The sequence below is a fragment of the Petaurus breviceps genome, unplaced genomic scaffold, assembly GCF_028583685.1.
Source record: "Petaurus breviceps papuanus isolate PSGF00001 unplaced genomic scaffold, PetGlider_PUasm1.0 379, whole genome shotgun sequence".
Lineage (NCBI taxonomy): Eukaryota > Metazoa > Chordata > Mammalia > Diprotodontia > Petauridae > Petaurus > Petaurus breviceps.
In genome coordinates this window covers 329,415-335,991 of record NW_027186303.1, presented here as the reverse complement: position 1 = coordinate 335,991, position 6,577 = coordinate 329,415, and positions in this window count along the sequence as shown.

The window sequence follows — 6,577 nt, the reverse complement described above, 5'->3', positions numbered from 1 at the left end:
AGAGAGAGAGAGAGAGAGAGAGAGAGAGAGAGAGAGAGAGAGAGAGAGAAGCCATACTATGCATACTTCTATTTATCAGTCCTTTCTCTCTATGTGGATAGCATGTTCCTTCATAGGAACTTTGTAGTTGATTTGAGTATTTATAATCAGAATAACTTAGTTATTCACAGTTGTACTTCAGACATTGTTGCTTTTATTGTATACAATGTTCCCTTGGTTCTGCTCATTTCACTCTTCATTATTTCATGCAATTTTTTTCATGCTTTTCTAAAACCAACCAGCTCATCATTTCTTATAGTGCAGTGGCATACCATCACAATCATATACCACAACTTGTTTAGTCATTCCTAATTGTTGGGTATCCTGTCAATTTCCAGTTCTTTGCCACCATAAATTGCTGCTATAAATATTTTAGAAAATCTAGGTTCTTTTCCTTTTCCCCTGATCATCTTGGGAAACATACCTAATAGCAATGTTGTTGGGTCAAAGGGTATACATAGTTTTATAACTCTTTGGACAAAATTCCAGATTGTTCTCCAAAACGGTTGAATCTGTTCACGGTTCCACTAACAGTGTGTTAGTATCAATTTTTCCATATGCCTTCCAACACTGACAGTTTCCCTTTCTATCATTTTTGTCAAACTGATAAGTATGAGATGGTATCTCAAAATGGTCTTAATTTGCATTTCTCTAATCAGTAGTGATTTAGAGCATTTTTTTCATGTAGCCACATATAGTTTTGATTTCTTCATCTCAAAATTGCCTGTTCATATCCTTTGACCATTTATCAAATGGGGAATAATTCATATTCTTATAAATTTGACAAAGTTCTCCACATATATGAGATATAAGACCTTTTTCCAAGTGAGTGTCTATAAATTTTCCCCCTAATTTTATGCTTTCCTTCTAGTGTTGGCTACATTGGTTTTATCTGTACAAAACTTTTTTTAAAATTTAATGTAATACAAACTATCCATTTTACATCTTACAATGCTCTCTATCTCTTGTTTTAGTCATAAATTCTTCTATTCATGTCTATGTTCCATAGTTTTCTAACTTCTTTATGATATCTCCCTCTATAACAGGTTATGTCTCTATTTTGACCTTATCTTGCTTGGTACATGGTGTCAGATATTGGTATCTACCCAATTTGTCAGACTGCTTTTCAGTTTTCCCAATAATTTTTATCAAATAGTGAATTTGTATCCAAAAAGCTTAAATCTTCACATTTGTCAACCACAAGGTTACTACAATCATTTACTATTGTGTATTAGATGTCTACTCTGTTCCACTGATCTATTGTCTTAGCTAGTACCAGATAATTTTGATAATTACTACCTTATAATATATTTCAAGACCTGGTACTGCTAAATCTATTTCCTCTATATTTTTTTCATTAATTCCTTTGATATTTTTGAGCTTTTGTTTTTCCAAATGAATTTTATTGTTTTTTCTAGCTTTATAACTTTTTTGGTGATTTCATTGGGATGGCATTGAATAAGTAGATTGGTTTAGGTAGAATTGTCATTTTTATTATATTGACTCTACCCATCCATGAGTAATTAGTATTTTCCCAGTTATTTCAGTCTGATTTTATTTGTATAAAATATTTTACAATTATGTTTATATTGTTTCTGGGTTTGTCTTGGCAGATATAATACCAGGTATTTTATATTGTCTATAGCTATTTTATATGGGATATCTCTTACAATCTCTTTTGGTGGGATTTTGTTGGTGACATATAGAAACACTGATGATTTATGTGATATTATTTTACATCCCGCTACTTTGCTAAAATGATTTATTGTTTCAACTAATTTTTAGTTGAATCTCTGCGATTTTCCAAATATATCTTCATATGATGTGCATAAAGAGATACCAATCTTATTACTTCACTTTTTCTTGTCATTTCTATTGCTAGCATTTCTAATACAATATTGAATAAGATTGGTGGTAATGCACATCCTTGCTTCACTCCTGATCTGGTGGAGAAGTCTTCTAGTTTGTCCCCATTAAAAATAACGCTTTCTGATGATTTTAGGCAGATGCTTCGCATTTTAAGGAAAAATCCATTTATACTTTCAAATTTTTTTTAAATAGGAATGTTGTATTTTTTTCAAAAACTTTTTCTGAAGGGCCTACAAAAATATTTATAGCAGCTCTTTTTGCGGTGACAAATAATTGGAAATGGGATGCCCATCAATTGAGGAATGGCTGAACAAGTTGTGGTATATGAATGTAAAGGAGTATTATTGTTCCATAAGAAATGATGAGCAGATGAATTTCAGAAAAACATGGAAAGGTTTACATGAACTGATTCTAAGTGAAGTGAGAAGGATTAGGAGAACCTTACACACAGTCACAGCAACATTGTACAGTGACTAACTTTGATAGACTAAGCTGTTCTTAGCAATGCAATGATCTAAGACAATTCCAAAAGACTCATGATAGAACATGCTATTTACAGCCAAAGAAGAAATTATGGCATCTGAATGTAGATCAAAGCATACTATTTTCTCTCTTTTTTCTTCCTTTTTTGTGGTGTTTCTTTTTGGTTCTGATTCTTCTTTACAACATGACTAATATGGAAATGTTTGATATGATTATACATGTATAGCTTATATCAGATTGTATATCACCTTAGGGAGGGGGAAGGGAGGAATTGGAGGAGGAGGAAATTTAGAACTCAAAATCTTATAAAAGTGAATGTTGAAAACTAAAAAATAAATGAACAATTTAAAAAAGTTTTTTCTTTATATAATCATATGGTTTTTTGATACTTTTGCTATTGATATAATCAATGATGTTAACAGTTTTCCTTATGTTAAACCATCCCAGCATTTCTGTGGAAATACCACTTGATCACAATATATAATCTTTGTGACATATTGTTGTAACCTCTTGGCTGTGTTTTACTTAGGGTTTTTGCGTCCATATTAATTGATGAAATTGGTCTGTAATTTTCTTTCTCTGTTTTTGCTCTTCTTGTTTTAAATATCAGTACCATATTTATTTCATAAAAGAAATTTGGTAGGATTCCTTTGCCTTTTTTCTTTTTAAAAAAAATTATTTATTTCTAGCCTTCAACATTCGTTTCCACAAGATCTTGAGCCACAATTTTTCTCCCTGTTTTTCCCCCACCCCCACCTCAAAATAGCAAGCCTACTGAATAGCCTTTATCCCAATCTGCTGTCTCTTATATCCTCCCTCATTACCCAACCCCCAACTTTCCAGCAGGGCAAGAAGGACCTCCATACCCCAGTGCCTGCATATCCTATTTCCCAGTTGCATCCTTTGCCTATTTTTCTTTTTTTCTTTTCCCTATTTTTCCAAATAATTTATTTAATATTGGAATTAGTTGATCTTTAAATACTTGATAGTATTCACTTGTAAATCCATCTGGTACTGATGTTTTCTTTCTTGGGCAACTCATTTATGGTCTGTTCAATTTCTTTTTCTAAAATAGGCTTATTCAGATATTCTATTTCCTCTTCTGTCAATACAAGAAGTTTAAATTTTTGCAAATATTTTTCCATTTCACTTAAATTGTTAAATTTATTGGCATACAATTGGGCAAAATAACTTTTAATAATTGCTTAGATATCTCTTCATTAGTGGTATATTCAACATTTTCATTCTTGATACTAGTGATTTGGTTTTCTTCTGTCTTTTTGTTATTGTTGTTGTTTGCTTTTTGGAGGGGAGAAGGCAGGGGAATCGGAGTTAAGTGACTTGTCCAAGGTCACACAGCTAATAAATGTTGTGTCTGAGGCCAAATTTGAACTCAGATCCTCCTGACTCCAGGGCTGGTGCTCTATTCACTGCGTCACCTAGCCACCCTCTTCTGTCTTTTTAAAAACTCATATTAACCAATGGTTTATCTATTTCATTGCTGTTTTCATAAAAATAACTCCTAGTTTTATCTATTACTTCAATGGTTTTCTTGCATTTGATTTTTTACTAATTTCACTTTTAATTTTTAGGATTTCCAATTTGGTGTTTAATAGGTAATCTTAAATTTGTTCTTTTTCTAGTTTTTTTGTGTACCCATTTCATTGGTATACTCCTTATTTTACTGATATAAGCATTTCTATATATAAATTTTCCTCTAATTACTGCTTTTGCTGTATCCCATAGATTTTGTTCTGTTGTGTCAATATTGTCATTCTCTTTAATAAAATTATTTACATTTCTATAGCTTGTTCTTTAACCTACTCATTCTTTAAGATTAGGTTATTTAGTCTCTGATTAATTTTGAATCTGTATTTCCATGGTCCCTTATTAAATATAATTTTATTACATTATGATCTGAAAAGGATGCATTTAATATTTTTGCTTTTCTGCATTTAACTATAAAGTTTTTATACACTCATATGGGGCAATTTTTGTAAAGGTACCATGTACCATCGAGACAAAATTATATTCTTTTCTACTTCCTTTCAGTTCTCTCCAGATATCTATCATATCTAGCTTATCTAAGACTCTATTCCTCTCCTTGGCATTTTTCTTATTTATTTATGGTTAGATTTATCTAGTTTGAGAGGGGAAGGTTGAAATTCTCCACTATTATAGTTTTGCTACCTATTTCTACCTGTAATTCATATAGTTATTCCTCTAAAAATTTTGATGCTATAGCATCTGGTACATATAGGTTAAGCATTGATATTACATCATTATCTACAGTATCTTTTGTCATAATGTAGTTTTCCTATTTATCTCTTTTAATTTAATCTTTTCTAGCTTTAACTTTGTCTGAGATCATGATTGCTATCCACACTTTTTTTGCATCAGCTGAAGCATAGTCAATTCTACTTCAACTTCTTATTTTTCCTCTATGTATATCTCATTAATTTTTAAATATGTTTCTTGTAAACAACATATTGTTGGGTTTTGGTTTTTAATCCATTCTGCTATCTGTTTCCATTTTATGGGTGAATTCATCCCATTCATAGTCGAAGTTGTAATTACTAGTTATGTAGTTCCTCCATTCTATTTTTCCTCACTGTTTATACTTCTTTCCCTCTCTTTTTGCCTTATCTCTCATCAGAAGTCTAATTTACTTTCTTTTTTTTTTTTAAAGCAATTGGGGTTAAGTAACTTGCTCAAGGTTACACAGCCAGTTATTATTTCTGGGTGTGGTGCTGAGTATCTGAGCCCGGATTTGATCCAGGTCATCCCGACACTGGAGCTGGTGCTCTTACTTGCTGAGCCACCTGGCCGCCCCTTCTAATTTACTTTCAACTACTACCTTCCTAATACATGCCCTTTCTAAGAATCCCTCCCTATCCTCTCCCTTTACTCTCCTATTCCTCAATCTTTCTATCCTTTGAAGAGTCCTCTCCTTATCCTCTCCCCTTCCCCTCCTGTTTCTTAATCTGCACAACTTTATAAAAGTCCCTGCCTTTTCCTATCCCCTCACTCTCCTATTTCTTTGTCAGTTAAGAAGACCTTTATCCCCTTGTAGTTGTATGTGTCATTCCATATTTAACCCAGTTCTGATGAGAATAAGATTTTAGTACTACCAGTCCTCTATCCCTTCTGCTTCTACTGGAATAGTTTTTCAATTCATGCCTCATTTGCGTGAGAGAATTGCTCCATTTTACCTCTCTCTACCCAGTTTTATTTTTTAGGATCATCCCATCATAATCAACTCAACCCCAAGCCTTCTATCTATGTATTCACTTTCAAACTACCCAAGTAATCATTGTGAACACTTGGGGTGGATTCTTTAAATCTGTGTATCCAAGAGAGACCTTGTGAGTGTCCTTATATCACTTCTCCTGACCACTATGTCAGTACTTGCCCTGTGTGAGTTCTCCATGAAGTAGTCTTTTTGGCAAGCATATGTTTTGCATTAGAAAAATGTGGTAAGTACATTGGAGTTGAAGGTCTCCTCTTAAGAACTTTGGAATTGATTATGTGACATGGGAGACACTGGCACGGGACCACTCAGCATGGCATTCCTACACCAAAGAAGTTGCTGTGCTGTATAAGCAAAGCAGAATTGAAATAGCTCAAAGGAAACATAGGGTGTGCAAATGTAGGGTATCCATCCCAAAAGTTCACAAGGACTATTTGTGCCCAACCTGTGGTAGAGCATTCCAAGCTCCTATTAGTCTGATCAGTCACAGTAGGACACATTGAAACTTGACTCTAGCATAGTGAGGTCATTTTGGTCCTCTTTAGGAACAAAGGACAACAACCAACCAACTACTCACAAAGGGAGAAGGAGAACAAAGGCTCTTAGGGGACAGTCTCTGCAGCTCCCATTGCCCTTATGCAAAAAATTATCAATGAAACTATGAGGCAAAAGAGTTAATTGTTTCAGGTTGGGTTTTTTTTTTAATGATAGAATAAATAAGTATGGAAGAGAAAAATTTCTAGCCCACAAACCCCAAGATACCTTGTGAGGTTTCAGTGAACAAAACTTACATTCATTTGGGCAGAGCACCCACAGATAAATGTTTTGCATTAGAAAAATGTGGTCTCTTATGTGGAGAGAGGGAGAAAAGTGAGGGAGAAACGTAGGTAGGAAGGAAGGAAGGAAGGAAGGAAGGAAGGAAGGAAGGAAGGAAGG